General features: G+C 33.6%; 1 long non-coding RNA gene across 1 annotated transcript in view; it reads left to right on the forward strand.

Annotated features, from left to right (window-relative positions):
* The window catches only part of LOC140604745 (uncharacterized), a 108,252-nt gene that overhangs the window by 59,122 nt on the left and 31,725 nt on the right, over window positions 1-17,405 (forward strand). The gene's annotated exons all lie outside the window — the stretch shown is intronic.

Below are 17,405 nucleotides of genomic sequence, written 5' to 3' on the forward strand. Positions count from 1 at the left end.
AAGGGGACTTCAGGTCAGGCACGCAAATGTAGATTTGTGTTAGGTAATTGATAGATTAATGCAAAGTTTACCCTGTTAATAGGTAAAAGGAGAAAAAGCTTGCTTTTTAAATACATTCATAAATTAATCTGGCAAAGTCTGACACCAAATCCTGAATTTAAAAAAATGCATATGAATATAATAGAAATGAAGAACAATTTCCTTCCTCTGATATGGGCCTCAAAAATAATGATGATTAACTGTGAAACAAAAGATTTCTCAGTAACATTGGAAATGGGGATGATAACTACTATGACTGTTTTTTAAAATTACTAGGAATTTTTAATGCCATAGATGAAAGAAAGAAATAAAAGGTTTTCAAAACTAGGAATTAAGAGAAACTATTGGAATTATTTGCATATGATATGCTCTGTATAAAGAGTCCATGAAATATAAATGCAAATGGAAATAGTTAAGAGAATTCAATAAAATGGTGGGTCATAAAGGGTGAAAACATAAAAATTAGTAGTCTGTATGTAATAATAGGTTATAAAATATAATGGATGGAAAGGTTTCATTTACACTAGCAAATATATTTCAACTATCTGGGCATAAACATTCAGCTTATCTAGACATAAATGCAGAAGAAGGTGTATAAGAGGAAAATTTAAAATTAAACTAGAGTACTTTACCTAAATGAGATTTTAACACATCCTATTCATATATAATGTTCAATGGTGTTAATATGTTGGTTCTTCCTAAATCAATTTATAAATGCATGTAACATGTCTGAAAATATCAAGAACTCTTGTAAAATTGACAAATGCTACTAGTGTTCATGTGGGAAAATAAGAATATGAGATCTGCCAAAGAATACCTAAAAAAGAGGGATAATAAAGGGGATATGCTTACTGATACTAAGACATTACAATGTGATAATAATTCAAACCCTTTGGGATTGGTATAAGGAGATAAGTGGAACTGAAACTAATCAAGATAGTTGAGAAACCAATTAAATTAAATACCAAATTTTACAGGTCATTTGAGAGGAATTTAAGGTGTAATTCAATAATTGCTGGAGAAGTATTGGCTAACTCTTTTGGCAAAAGTTGCAATTTTTCCTGTCTCCCCCCCATGAAGTAAATTATAGATAAATAAGATTTGAAAAAAACAATATCACTGATTTATTATAAAGAATAACTAGTGAACTTTGGTATATGTGCATGATGTATGCTTCCCTCTGCATCATAGCAAACTCAGAAGCTATAACTAAAGATTTGCAATTCTGACCATAATTAGAAACAACTGTAGGGAGGAAGATCATGAACAGAGTTAAAAACACAAAAGTGAAACTGATTTTCTCAACGTATAAAGACACTTATAGCAAGTATCAAAAACTTAATTAGTAGAAAGCTCTTCAAGTGATGAGTAGACAATATATCATAAAAGGAATTAGGAATTCAAATAGAAAATAACTTTAAAAATGTTTAATTTCACAGCAAAACATCACCAAAAAATCTTTCAAGTTGGCAAAGATTTAAAAAAAAAATGACGAGATTCACTCCACAATTAAGTTTAGTGAAATAGACTTTTTCCTATGGTGTTGGGACTCAGAAGTGTATAAACCAGGCAACAATTGACAGTATTCCCACAACAACATCAATAACAACAAATATTGCTCATACTTTCTGATTCAGAAATTCTTATGTATGGTTATACAAGTGGTGTAAAAAGTAATATTGTTGTATGCATGCTTATAGTTTATGCATAGAAGCATTTTTGGAAGAACATGCAGGAAACTGCATGTCTATTTGTGTTGGTTGAAAATGTAAGACAAGAAAGAGAATGTTACTTTCTACTTCTTAAATATTGTTTTCTTGTGTGGTTTCCCTCTTTTGATACTGCAGAGCATGCATGACTTCAGACACTCCTTTGCTGCCTTCGTGTAATGCTTTGCATCCATCACTTCAGGCACATATTTCCACCCTAAATTGACCTCTGTATAAGAGGCTGTATTATATAATTGGCTTCTGGGTGGCTTAGATGGAAGAGGTCAGAATCCTGGGTGAGGGATTGTTTGGAGGATGACCTCAAAAAAATAGAGCATTAAAACCTGAAAGATTTGACAAGTGGAGGCAGACCCAAATTTCACCCCTGACAATTTCCTAATTGAGAAGTGAGAGTAGTTAGTCTATTTTAGAGAAACATGAGAAAGGTCAGTTGGGACATGAAATAAGGTTGTCCTGAGCTTGAGGATCATGAAAATGCAAGTCACTGTCTGTTATCTCTTCCCCAGAGTACTGCAGCTAGAAAGGGTGTTTCCATTGTCTGTGTTGCTTTGTCATTTAGAGTTTCTTGTATCCAATACTTTATTTGCCTGGCTTTGGCACTGTTTTTATTTGCTTCCTATTTGTTTTATACCCCAATTAGATTTAATATTTCCTTATAATGAGGGATTTTTCTTTTCTTTTATTTTCCTATTATGCTAAGAATTTATTGAGTGTTTAATGGTACCAAATTTTCTTGAGTTCATCTTGTTAGCTTTAGATTTCCTGCATTTAACCTTTGATCCTCTTTGCGATTCCTCTCCCTTAATTTCCACTCTACTACCCCAATTGGAACCTCGTATTTATACACGAATCAAATGAATTTTCCTCTAGTTCCTCTTGGATTAGACGCCTTTATTAGCTTCTTATTACTTAAAAGGTGAAATCCAAATGAAAACCCTAAATTCTTCATATTTCGCTAACAACCCCAGTTATCTAACTGTGTCACTAAATCATTTTCTACAAAAGAGTTTTCTGCAACCAAACTGGTTTGGCCATGATCCTTTCAACATGCATCTGTTCCTTTCCACTTGAATATTCTTCTCCCTTAAATCCAGTTTTTGTACAGGTTGATTTTCATTTTTCTGTTATGGACTTCAATTCTCATTTGACATTCAGCACATATTACATTGTATTATAATTTAATACACTGTATCTGTGTTCTATTTATATTATGTTGTACTCTTATGTAATATACCTGTGTTCTATTTGTACAGAAAGACTGTACATTCCTTTCAGGTAAGGAGCAACATTTATACTATTTATATTAGTAGCACCTACTTACTGTCTAACAAAAAAAGGCCCTTGATAAGTGTTACTACATTAACAGTGGTTTAGTTAGATAATATGATTCACAAGAAATGTAAGATTTTTAAAAAGTAGAGCTTCTGTATAACGGTATTCTACACAAATCATGTTTACTTTGAGTTTTAAAACTTCCATCCACAAATTGGTCCTTTTTTGCCAACCTAACCATTTTTGGATTTTCTTTTTATAGTAGACTTTTTAATAGCATTAATATATTTATGATGGAAAAGTTGTACAGTAAATACAAAGAGTCCCCATATATTCTCCTTGTCCCCAGTTCTCCACATTTCTCCTATTGTTATCATCTTGCATTATGTGGTATACTTGTTATAATTAATGAAGCCATATTGCTGTATTTTTACAAATTAAGGTCTATAGTTTACATTAGGGCTTTTTATCATTGAATATTATTCAATTGTATGAATGTATCATAATTCGTTTATCCATACCTATTGAAGGACACTTTGGTTGCTTCCAAGTTTTGGCAATTATGAATAATGCTACCATAAGCATTGTGCAGATTTTAGTGTCAATGCAAAATTGCAACTCATTTTGGTAAGCCCATAAGAGTATGGTTGCTAAAAAAATAAAAAAATAAAAAAAATAAAAAAAAAGAGTATGGTTGCTGGAGTAGGTGGTTCATCTCCATTTAACTTTGTAAAAACCTGTCCAACTTTCTTACAAAGTGTCTGCACCAGTTTTCATTCCCCTCAGTAATGAATCAGAGTTTCTGTTGTTCCACAGTCTCACTGTCATTTGGTATTTGTCAGTGTTTTGTATTTTAGCCACTCTAATAGATGTTTAGTGGTATCTCATTTTTGTTTTTAATTTTCAATTCCCTAGTTGAATGTAGCACATTTTTCATATGCTCATTTGACATCCATATATCTTCTTTGGTGATGCATCTGTTCAGATATTCTATACAGTTTTAATTGGGTTATTTGGATTTTTTTTTTACAGTTTTAATTGGATTATTTGGATTTTTTTTATTGTTGAGTTGTGACATTTTGAGTTGAGCTGGAAATTTTGGAGTACTTTACCACATGTATATTCTGGAATTTTTTCTCCTAGAATATACCTTGTCTTTTTATTCTCTTACGGGGGTCATTTACAGAGTAGACATTTTAGTTTTTAATTTTAAAACTTTTTTTTTTTTCTTTCTTGACTCATGTTTTTGTGTTGTGTTTAAAAAGTCATCACCAATCTCAAGGATACTTATGTTTTTTCCTATGATATTTTGTAGATGTTTTATAAATTTGTAATTTTCCTCAAATAGATCCTACGTATATTTTTGGTGCTAATGTAAATACTTTGATGTCTTTAATTTCATATTTCAACTGTTTGTTGTTAGAGTATAGAAATTAATTGACTTTTGTATATTAATCTTGAATCCTACAATCTTGCAGTAATCACTTAATAGTTCCAGGAGGTTTTGTTGTTGATTCTTTAGGATTTTTTATGTAGAAAACCATTTCATCTGCAAACTAATAGAATTTTATTTCATCCTTCTCAATCTGCATAATTTTTTGTCATATTACATTAGCTAGGAGTTCTGGTACAATGTATAGAAATAGTGAGATAGGGCATCTTTGTCTTATTCCTGATCTTAGGGAGGAAGCATCTAATTTTTTATTAGTAAGTATGATGTTGACTGTAGGTTTCTTATAGATTTTTAAAATCATATTGAGGAAGTTCTCTTCTATTCCTAGTTAGTTGGAAATTATTTTAGAAAATTGAATTGGAATTTCTTTTCAGATACTTTTTCTGCATTGTGATCATGTGATTTTTCCTCTTCGACCTATTTATGTGATACATTATATTTATTGATTTTTGACTGTTAAACCAGTCTTGCACAACTGGAATAAATCCCAGGTGGGCATAGTGTATAATTTTTTAGGCACAATTGTACTCAACTAGCTAATGTTTTGTTGAGGATTTTCAGAGAGGTATTAGTCCTTTCTTATAATGTCTTCATCTGCTTTTGATATTAGGGTAATGATGGCCTCATAGAATGAATCAGAAAGTATCCCATCTTCTTTTTTTTTTTTTGACAGAGGTATAAAATTGGTATAATTTTTCCTTAAATGTTCAATAGATTCACCAGTGGAACCATCTGGGCCTAGTGCTTTCTGTTTTGGAATATTATTAATTATTGATTCCACTTTTTAATTCAAATTATGTGTCTTTCTACATAGGAGTTATGATGAATTTTGTCTTTCAAGGAATTGATTCATTTTATCTTAATTTTAAATTTGTGTTTCAGAGAGTTTTTAGGTTATTTCTTTATTATATTTTTAATTCCATGGGATTGGTAGTGATGACCACTCTTTCATTTCCAATGTTAGTAATATGCATTTTAGGATATTTTATATTCATGTGTTATTGTTCTATATTTATGTTCAAATGTCTTTTAACAGATTATGAAAAAATGGTAGAACAGAATTTACCCTAGACAATTCATGGACAATACACAAGATCTGGTTCTCCAAGTGAATGTGTTTATGGCACGTTACATATCAAAAGCAAAGAGGGAAGGCAAACAAATAACATTAAAAATATGAGGTGTATTTTTAATTGAGGAGTTTCAGTCTATCCATAAAGTTCAAGGAAAGAGGTATTTGGTCACTCCATTTAGTTTAGAAGTACTCAGCTGTTACAGGCAAACAATGCAAGAATAAAAATTTTCAGGCTATTGCCAATTATTGTGACTTTATTGAAGATACAGGGCAAATCACACAGGCTAAACAATTTATTCCTCTCCTATCTGCCGTTATCTGTTGTGACTGGGACTTTGTGTTTTCTGGATGTAATTTTTATTCAGAAAATAAAAGTCGAATAAAGCCTGTAGGGCTACTGTCTTCTCTTCATTTATTTATTCAATCAAATTTTATTGCACACCAAAATTTATATTTTTTGTAAAGAGAAGGAAAAGATATATTAAAATTACAAGCTGGGGATTTTGAGAAGCAGCCGAATATTTCAGAAATATATAGGTTTGGGATCTTTAAAACAAGTATGGCGTTTCTAAATGAAATCAGAGCTTAATAGAAAAACTCTAACTTAATGTTTTATAAGAGAAACTGATGATTACCACCTTAGAAAAGCAAAAGCACGTTTGTAAATAAAACATGGGCTCAGGAGTTAGGATACACGGGTTTTGGAATTGACTTTGCCCCTGATTAGTGGTGTGATACTGGACAGGTCTGAGATATTGCAAATGATCTGTCTGTGTGGTTTTCTTTTGTTTCTTTTTTAAAAACATATTTATTGGTTTACTTTTTTTAAAGATTTTATTTATTTATTCATGAGAGACACAGAGAGAGAGAGAGAGAAAGGCAGCTACATAGGCAGAGGGAGAAGCAGGCTTCCCACAGGGAGACCAATGTGGGACTCCATCCCAGGATCCCAGGATCACACCCTGAGCTGAAGGCAGATGCTCAACCACTGAGCCATCCAGGCGTCCCTCTTTCAGTTCTATGAGACTCTCGTAGCATCCAACATTCTCAACTACCAAACAGTTTAAAAAAAAAAAAGTATGAATATGTCAGGAGGAATATGTACCATTTTAAGCTTCCATCTTGTTTTCATTTTCTGTGCCCACTTCCTGTCTTCCCTTTCTCTTTTCTCTTTTTGACACCTCCTTCCCCTCCATCCATTCTTCCTCCCTACTCCTTTAATTCTCTTCTATAACACTCATTTATGTACCACTTTTCTCCCTCTGGCTCTGCTTGTGATATGGAAAAGTTGATTATATATATAGAATCAGCAGTTCATCTTCATGAGAGATTTCTGAGCCATGAGTTAAAAGTTAGGAGTGATAAGACCAACACCCCTTTAATTTCCAAGGATAGCCAGGTGTAGAGAGGTGAGATTGACCTGCCATTATTTCTAGAGAAATACTCAGCACCTGTTCTTTTAGCACTAGGAATTTTTTCAAACTTGGTAATAAAGGGATTAGTTAAGTGGAGATCTGCTGGACTGTTGGTGAATCTCCATCAGTCTTTTCTATCTCACAATGATAATGTTTCCTTGCACAAACGACTGCAGTCAAAGAGTGTAGTGCTTTTCTTCAAGAAGTCTCAGAGGCTCTTAAGATCAGTGTGCTCACTATTTACACAAATTACAAAGTCAATGAAACTAAAGGGAAGTTCTAGCGCTCAGAGGTTATAATGCTCAGATAAAGAGGCCCTAACGGTCTTTTCCTTCATCAAAAATGTTTACAATTTATTATGCTTCATATTTCTCTGTGAAGAGATAAGGTATAATTTGCTAAAGGCTCCTGGGGCCTGTACTTCATAGATACGGAAGCCACATGTCACGGTTTGCCTGGGACAGTCCCAGCTAGGGCTCACGCTCCCTGCCAGCTAATAGAGCCTCCTTTTAATCTCGAAAGTGTCCCAGTTTGGAAGATGAATTATATGGTCTCTCTATTCATAGATCATCAGGAAACCAAAGGAGCTATTTCTTGTATGCATTAGATAAGGCACAATTTGGTTTTTCTCATCCCAGCTAAAGCCCTGCTGGTGAGTCAACAGTGCTGAAAGACAGCACAGAGCCTTTTCTGTGTCTTGTGGCCTATCTTGAGACATTTATGATTGGTTCAAAATATTGAATTGCTCACTTTTATGAACCAGTTCATCAGTTTGAGGATTAGTTGACAAAGTAAAGTGCTTCTTGAAAAGGCTTGATCCTTGTTAAAAATCAATCTGATTTAGGGAAGAATAGAACTTTCAGCTGAGTTTTCCTGGGAACATAAAATTGTTGAATTTGCAGAAATAAAGACACATATTGTTTGATTTATCAACTCTTCAATTATAATTATTGAAAATCATGAAGTTTTGAAACTATGAGCTGTGACTTCATTTGCCCTGCTTTTGCCTACTGCTTGTTTCCATCAGATGAGTATGCAAAAGAAACTGTTATTGATTTGACAATGAGTGGAGCTTCTTGGCTGAATGAATTATGCTTGTTAACAGAAAACATTTGGGAAAGTATGCAGAGTGTACACTTCTTTTCCAGAAATCTGTAGTCCTCATGCTTTGAGGGGAACCAATTTCACTTTAATTTAAAGGAAAACTGCTAACTCAGCTTCATTAGCTGTGATATCAGCAAATGATAGGGGATAACTTATCATTATGAAGAAAGCATAAAAGTGAAAATCTAGTAAGGGGCTGAAATGAATAGGTCAAATGTTAGTCATATAATTAAGATGCTTTTTTGAAAACCTATTTATCATAGAAGTGCTAACTTTCCTGACTTCACAGTATATAGAGCTCATTGGTTTGGAGTAAAATGAAGGTGATATTGGCTCATCTCATGCCCCTCTTTACCTTGTTTACTAGATTCCAATTGTACTGCCATTTCCTTGGTCCTGGGATGTGATAGTCTCTCAATAAATTGGGGCTTTTGTACTGCTTTTCTTTAATTTAGAAGTACTTCCCACAAAGGTAGCTCCTTTCTGTCTTTTCATTCCTAGCTCAAATGTCTCCTCAGAAACTATCAATCTAAACAAGTTGTCCTATCATTTTCTATCCCATTCTCCTACTTTGTTTTAGCCACGAGACTATTTAGATTTATCTTTTAATTTATTTAGTTTCTTTCCCTTCCACCAGCAGGTAAGGATCACAATACAAAGCTCTGGTTAATCTTGTATATTTTCTATGTCCCATGGGCCCATAAATGAACCTGGCATGCAGAATCTACTCAAATATTTATGAGCAAATTATATTGCTGTATTTCTGTAAGTTGACACTCACATAAAATTATTTAGCACATATAGAGATTGTTTAATGAGCAGAGTATTGTGTAGATTGTTAGAACTTCTGGTCTCAATTTCATAACTTAAATTGTACCTAACACATCAAATCATCACAATTAACCTTGAGGGCAACATAATACAATAAAACACAGCTTTTCACTTTGAGGCATAATAAACAAGTGCTAATGTTCTAAAATTTTTATGTGAAGAGGTATAACAATCCAGTCTTTAAACCACATACAAAATTGGAAAATTTTCTACCTTGATTCACACAGTATATGTTTTTTTTCCTACATGAATCTTACTCATATTGACATAAGGGGTGGGGGGGAAGGATCACTGAAACACTTTTCTCAGCAAGTATTGTGCTGATTATATTGCAAAAATATTAAAAATGAAGCACATGATTACCATGGCAGACGACTATGAAAGAGTAATTTTAATCTGAATATCAGGATACAATGTTGAGTTTGGTTAATTCAGCCTCAATCCCTGATGAGAAATTTGAACTACTCAGAGAAGTTGGTAGAGTGGCTAATAAGTGTGTAAATGTGTGACTTTCTGTGAGAGTCAACCAGGCATCTAGCATATTTATTCTTAAAATCTATCCAAACATTCTTTATCATGTTACCTATACCTAAGAAAATAAGAAAAAGATAACATTACCTTTTTCATTGAGAAATCTATTTCAGTGGTTTATCATTATTGCTGAGGCTGATGACCTACTAAAGAAAAGAGCCAGGATTGAACTTTTTGTTTTTATAGTAATGACCAAGTCAATCTCAGAAAAATTCTAACAGCACTCTGGGGACATGATGCTATGAGTACATGCTTATCATATGTGGCCAACAGAGATCTACAAACAAGTTTAAATGACATTCTGCATCTCCCAGCTTTTGTTGGATGCCTGCACATCTGCTTTCTTGTTGGTAGTGTTATCAAATAGCTTTGAATAGGTCTACTTTATATATTTGAAAGCTTTTCCATTCTTGAGAAGCCCTGATAACACATGTGATGATGATCTCAATTCCTTTCTATCAAGATGAATTTTACAGGGCTTGATCAGTATTTAATAGAGAGATATTAAAATATGGTTTTCCTGCTTCTTTTGAAATGTAAAATTTTAAGAGTTATATTACAAAGATCATCAAGGAGATTTTACAATTGGCAAAGATTTTACAATTCTTTTACATCTTAGATATCCAGATATTAATATACAAAACAGCTTTTTAAGAATTTATTTCCTTTCTCTGAGTATAAAGCAATGAATATTAATTTAAATCTGTAAATTAGAATTATTCTCCCATCACTTTTCTGATTTAATACTCAGACTAGCTATATTTTGTTTAAAAAATTTCTTTTCCATTTCCAAATTATTGTAAACACAAAGTAAGCATTTTAAAATAGTTTTAGGGTACCAACGAATACACATTTACATGCAACCATTAAAAATTGACACATTGTAAGTTATCTGCATCTAATATTAATTGCAGAGTTCTAAGGATTTAGATACCAATGCATCAGTTTAATAACAATTCTAGATTTATGCCATGTTAGGACACAGAGAGAACAGTCCTTAACTACTCAATGGAGCAGATAGTTCAACCAGAGTTTAGGGAAGTTAAAAGACTTGTCAAAGGTTACAGAGCAACCAAGCACAGAGTTTATTGCAGTGATCCTAAAACCAGTGTTTTCACCGATCGTATCATGTGCTTTTCATATATTCTTAAAGTCCTGTGTATAACACAGTGATTTGAAATTTAGAGTCCTCTCGGTGAATCTTTGCTATAATATCTATAACAATGAGTCTCAGACTTTAAAGGTGTGCATAAGATTTATATCAAACGCGTACTTAAAGATTTTTGAGTTCCATATCCAGCTCGCTTGTGAGATGATCTGTGGTAAAATTTGGATCTACATTTTTAACAAGGATATCCAGTAATCCTTATTTATTTGGTAAACATTTTGACTTAATCTTTACACTCAAGCATAAGGTGTATATGTGGATTGTAATCGGAAATATTTATGACAAAAGTATAGGATCTTTATATGGCATAGAATGATTTAGTCTTCCAGAGTGATGAGGATTTCTAAAGATATGAGTGAATGTAAAAAAGTATTGAAAAAATACCACTTTCTTTTTAAGATTCAGTAGGAGTTTTGTTTAATTGAATTATCTCAGTCAAAAGGTTGTTTGTAGCATATGCTCATCCACCATCCATTCTGGTCAAAACAGATAAAGAAAAAAAGGGTCTATGTGAGAAGAGTGATTACCCTATCAGTTCAAATATGTCTATAGTAATACATCAAAACATTTATTTTCATATGAAAACAGATGATCAAATGACTTCATTTTCTATTCTAAATATGTATATAACTGTCAATCAAATAAATGACACAAAATTAATGTGCAGAATCAAAGTAATCAGCCTTAATTGTTCAAGGAAAAATTCAGGTCACCTATCAACCTAGATGGAGAAAGATGTCCAGATTTTATTTTGTCTATTTAGCATTTCTCATGTTAATTTGCTATTTTAATTTCCAGCCTCCTAAATTAACTATTCAACCTTTCACTATTCAGATTTCCAAACACCTGTTTGGCATGAAGACAAAAAGGGTAAGAAGAGATGGTGATTGTGAGATTAGTCCCAAACCAGCCCTTTTATCGACCCATAAGTCATTAACCATCTGTTTGTTTCCTGTCAACTCCTTGCGGTATCCTCCTACTTCCCACCTGCTGGAGCTCTTGCAGACAAAGTTCTAATTAATCAGTTTCTCTGGCTCTTAATCTTCCACTTAATTCCTAAAATGAGAACATTTCTCTCTTTTCAGGGATGTGCTTAAGTTCGAATTGTACTTCTGGAGATGGAGACTTTAGATTTGGATCACTATAGTACTGTCTTTACTGCCCCCACTGAGTAGCTTCTTTGGAAATAACACGTCTCTAGTGTTTTCTGAGTTTCCACACTCAATAATGTGACCATATATTGACACAATGCTCAAATATAGAAAAATCCATAGATACTGGTCTTGGGAACTGTATTTATGGGTCTGTAAGTCAAACCTCAAGCACTAATTTTATTTTTAAAATTTTTATTTATTTATTTGATATATATATATATATATAGAGAGAGAGAGAGAGAGAGAGAGAGACAGAGACAGAGAGACAGAGAGACAGAGAGAGACAGAGAGAGAATGAGCAGGGGGAGAGACAGAGGGAGAAGGAGAAGCAGACTTCCTGCTGAGCATGGAGCCCAACACAGGGCTCAATCCTAGGACTCTGAGATCATGACCTGAGCCAAAATAAAAAGCCAGCTGCTTAACTACCTGAGCCACCCAGGTGCCCCAAACCTTAAGTACTAATTTTAAAGACTAAACAGTATGGTTGACAAAACTATATGGCATTTTTTGTTTGCATTTGTTATATTTCTTATAATGGAAGACCTTGGAGTCAGTATGTAAGTAAATGGCAAATAATGATTGATTAAATTTGTTTCTTTGGGATATGATGATCTTTGTCTACAAATGTTAAAATTCAACCACTTTTTCCCCTGAGAAATAAATTTTAATGCACTCTGTAACTGAAAATTTGGTAAAGAACACGTCAACTGATTGTATAGAACAAGTTACACTAGAAGTTTCAAACATTTTTACTACTTTGATTAGGCCACAGATTTTTTTTTTTTAAAGATTTTATTGATTTATTCATGACAGACAGAGAGAGAGAGAGAGAGGCAGAGACACAGGCAGAGGGAGAAGCAGGCTCCATGCAGGGAGCCTGACGTGGGACTCCATCCTGGGTCTCCAGGATCACATCCCGGGCTGAAGACGGAGCTAAACCGCTGGGCCACCGGGCCTACCCTAGGCCACAGATTTTGATGTTAAATGGTTTGACAACTATAATCTCACACAATATGTCAGATCCACATTTTGTGGAACAATGCCTATATATTCAATTGTTCTTTTCTCATTTATCTTTCTCTGAACACATTATTAACTCACTCAGCAATAACTTCAACTGTAAATTAAAATTGCATTATTACATTTTGATGGCTATATTGATAAAATATGATCCACCATAGGAGCTAAGATTTCTTGAATGCTCAGTGTGCTCAGGGCACTATTGTAAGCATTTTCTGTTTATGTTCTCAGTCTCCTCCATACATGTAGGAAATTGTATAGAACAAATAACTTGTTCTATACAATTAGTTGATGTGTTCTTTGCCAAATTTTCAGTTACAGAGTGCATTAAAATTTGTTTCTCAAGGGAAAAAGTGGTTGAATTTTAACATTTGTAGACAAAGGTTATACAAACTCCATACCCAGTTTGTGAGTGGCCTGGAGCCAGATATCTTGATTGTGTGCATTTTACTTTTTTTTTTTTTTAATTTTTTTTTTAACTTTTTTATTTATTTATGATAGGCACACAGTGAGAGAGAGAGAGGCAGAGACACAGGCAGAGGGAGAAGCAGGCTCCACACACCGGGAGCCCGACGTGGGATTCGATCCTGGATATCCAGGACCGCGCCCTGGGCCAAAGGCAGGCGCCAAACCGCTGCGCCACCCAGGGATCCCTGCATTTTACTTTTTAACCTTGAATATAAACTGGATGAAAGTTAGGGTTCCATCCATCCTTTACATGAAAAGCATTACTGTACTGTGAAAAATAATGTTTTTGGTAAGTCTCAAAAGAAGGTAGAAGAGAAACACTTACACCCCAGCTCAGGCTTTGCATGTTTTGAGGCAGTGTTTTAGGAAATTTACATTAATTTAAATTCAGGAAGTACTTTAGTTATCCAAGTCCCAGAAAGGCAGGAGAAATGTTGAAATTAGTATCTTGCTCATTGGACATGCCAAAATCTACTCATTTTCAGTCAGCTTAATATAATAGCTACTGAAAAAGGCAATAGAGAAATCAAAGAAATGAATACTAACTAGCCATAGTTTACTATGAGTTTTATATTAAATTATTAAACTTAAGTCTGTCCAGATTAGTCATGTATAATCATTTACAAAATTATATTAAATGCTTACATTATAAAATGATGGCAATTACCCAACATTTTAATGTCAAATTTTCAATAGATTAATGACATTGGTTTTCACCATTAGTAGAAATAAAATGTATTGCAATGAATATCTTCCTTGCAAATAAGTTTGGATAAAGGATGATATTTACCTATGACAATTAGGAATTTATGAATATTATTAAATTCTAAGGAAAGAGAAAAAATTAAAATACTGGTTCACCCTTGTCTATAATTTTCAGAAGAAAAGCCGAGAGTAAAGTAGTTTTACTTGCTATTGCAGTTCAAAAGCCATGAGAGTTGGGCCTATTTCTCTAATTGTTTTCTGGAGCACAGTGTATGTTATATGGTACATTGATGGTTTAGGGTATAGCATCAAGTAAGGATGACATCTGTGCTTGACAACATGCGGGTCAAAGAGGCTTATGTGAGAGCAAGGAGGAAAGATGTTCCATTAGCAAGGCACAGCCATATTCTTACCTGCAGTCTGTTCTCCTTTAGAAAGAGAAACTCGTATTTTCCCTAGTTTCCAATCTCAAATGTCTAGTTCATGAAGGCACTGTTCATTGTATTTAAAACATTCTAGACTCTGAAGTTTACTCAAATAATATCTTTACTCATGTAAAATAAATGCATTGTTATTGTGCTTTTTTTGGGAAAAGTCGAGGCCAAGTTATTTTTATAGTGGACAAATTGAAATTTCCTGATGTAGTCAGAAAACTGCATTACTACTTTAAAAATATGTTATTAATATAACTGTACAGTAGCCAAGTAAATTGTCTATTTTTTTGAAGGACAAATTCTCATGTAGATGAATAATCACAAACTGAGGAGACAGCATGAATCTCCACTCCAACATTGACTGTCTATGTGATTTAGGCATCCCTAAACATGGCTGCCAATGGAAAACATGAGTGAGAAATAATACGGTCAAACAAGTCATATAAAGTATTGTGTGTATTGCATGGCACATAGATACTTGGCAAATTTTTAGTGTAATACTTTCAGATATTTTTTTTCTATTCAGTAAGATTGGTGAATTGACACATACATTTATATTATTTCATTGCTGCTGCGTTAATACCAGGGATGAGAGAGGAATGACATTATGAGGCATGCTGTGATGATGCTAACTGCATAATAACCTTTTAGTTGAATGTCATAAATATAAATAAAAATAAAGCATAATTTTAATTTACATGGTAATTAGTAAGAAAGCTTGGTTGATAAATGCATTTTGTGCATTATATTTTCTCAGTTGAATGTTGAGATAGATACACTAGCTTGTTTGCAGAAGATGACCTAATCCTCTGAGTAAATTTAAGGTTTTTGACCCTCTTCTTTAGTTGTTATTTTTCTCTCTAAGCTTTTGAAGCTTTAATATACTAACACTAACTTAGCTGAACCCACATAAAAAGGAAGATTTACATTAATGAATAATTAATTATAGTATCTGAAATTAAAATCAATCTTATTAAATAAACACTGTCAACTTTTCTGGCATACCCATGTGTAGAAGATCTATTCCAAAAGACAATTCACTGATCACAACGGTGTCTGAAAATATTTTTAAACCAATCAGACTTGTCTATTGGCAGAAATGCAATAAGCTACTGGAATTTTTGGACCTGCCAAAAACAACGTGGGGAGTAAAACGAGTCTTTGAGTTGTCGAGAATCTATCTCATTTCTGCCTTTGCAGCAGGGATGTTACTAATGACATCACACGTGTAGATATCTCGACATGCACATAGGATTGTGCCATGAAACATAAAGGAAAGACTACACAATTTTTAAGGTATCTACTCTATTGGCTAGAAAAGCTCCAGAACCTCTTGGTGTACATAGTAGCTCCTGGGCAAAATTTACTACATCTCGCAGAATATTATGAGTTAATAATTTTGGAGCAGTGACTGTGTTGGATACTTTTAATCCCTATAATAGTTCTATAAAGTGAGTTTTATTGCTATTATTTACAGATGGGGAAACAAGTACAGAGAGATTAAGTGATTCACTCAATTTTGTAGAAATAGCAGAAAATTTAGTACAAATAGGAACTTAATCCCATGTGTGAGTACAAATCTCATGTCCTTCTATGTTGTGTTGTCTTATGATAAAATAAGCTAATTAACCATTTCACCAAAACTTGCCCTCAGACGATAAGATAGATGCCTTCTTACTAGGAAATACAGAAGATAAGAGAGTCAAAAAATCACTGTCCTGCTTGAAATCTCCCTTGACTAAAGTTTCCATCTGGTTTGAACAATGGGTTAAGGTTACTTAAGGAAGAAAATGTAGGGGAGAAAACAATATATTTTTTCCCAGTAAGTTGAAAAAGATTCTTATGTTTGAAAATATTCAAGGACCACAAAGCTAATTGAGACATAAGTAAAGATTGGGAAGGATGTCATAGAAAAAAAAGACAATGATTTGCCCTATAGAAGAGACGGTGAAGCAAGGATTAATCTAAGTCTACAGCACATTTGTTCAGATACTTAGTATTTTTCACTAGGGGCTGAATTCACAGAGCTGTATAAACATCTGTCTTAGAGATGACTGGACTAAGGAACATGAGTGGTCTTTTCCAAACCTAAGTTTGCATGTGTCTTTAGCAACCACCGTGTATTTTTAGTATCATGGAAAATGCTTTCCTCATTTCTGAACACGGAGCTTTAAGGAGAAATTGGTATATAATTCAGATGTGGTTGCAATAAGAATCTTTCATGTTCCACTAGGATTTGAATATTTCATTTGAATGTGACCTTTTAAAATAGTTTTAAATAGAAGGGATTTTTTTTTTGAATAATGCTTCTTAAGTTTAGATTTCATTATTCAACATCCATGGAAATTAATTACATTTCACAAAATCACCAGGTTTTAAATGAAGAAACAAATACACATACACACACAAAAGCATATACTCATACTCTATCTTCTTAACCACAGAAGAATAAAATTTCATTCTAGGACTTCAAGTAAATGGAAGGTGAAAAATCCACATGTTGGACCCTTTGTGGGTTCTGCACCCAGTGGGAGGGTAGATGAGGCTGGGTTGGAGAGACACCTACAGGAGCACACAAGCAAGAGAATCAGAGTCTGAAACTGATTGGAAGCAACACAAGATGGTGCATTGACCTGTTGGTGAAATGTGGAGCTGAATGACAGAAGAATGGTTAGTTCATAACTAGGGGAGATGTGTGGACAGGAATTAAAAAAAAAAAAAAAAAAAAAAAGGAGTAGCAGAGGTGGTGGCTTGGATAGCAGTGAGACCTGAAGCAAAATAAAATGTTTTTGATGGCTCAGGCTGTTCTGGAACTAATTTGTAAAATGAGATTAAGTGTCAGGTGTTATTTTCTCCCCATGGGCAAAATATCGAGTTACTTAAAAGTGCTGGATTAAAAGGAGCACCAACACATGCCACATTCCATGTCCTTCCATTTTAGTGATATTGATAATGCTACCCCATAGGAATTCAGGTCTCTTGGTTCAAAACTGAAAACAAATTTTT

This window comes from Canis lupus, chromosome 15, assembly GCF_048164855.1.
Source record: "Canis lupus baileyi chromosome 15, mCanLup2.hap1, whole genome shotgun sequence".
Taxonomy (NCBI): Eukaryota; Metazoa; Chordata; class Mammalia; order Carnivora; family Canidae; genus Canis; species Canis lupus.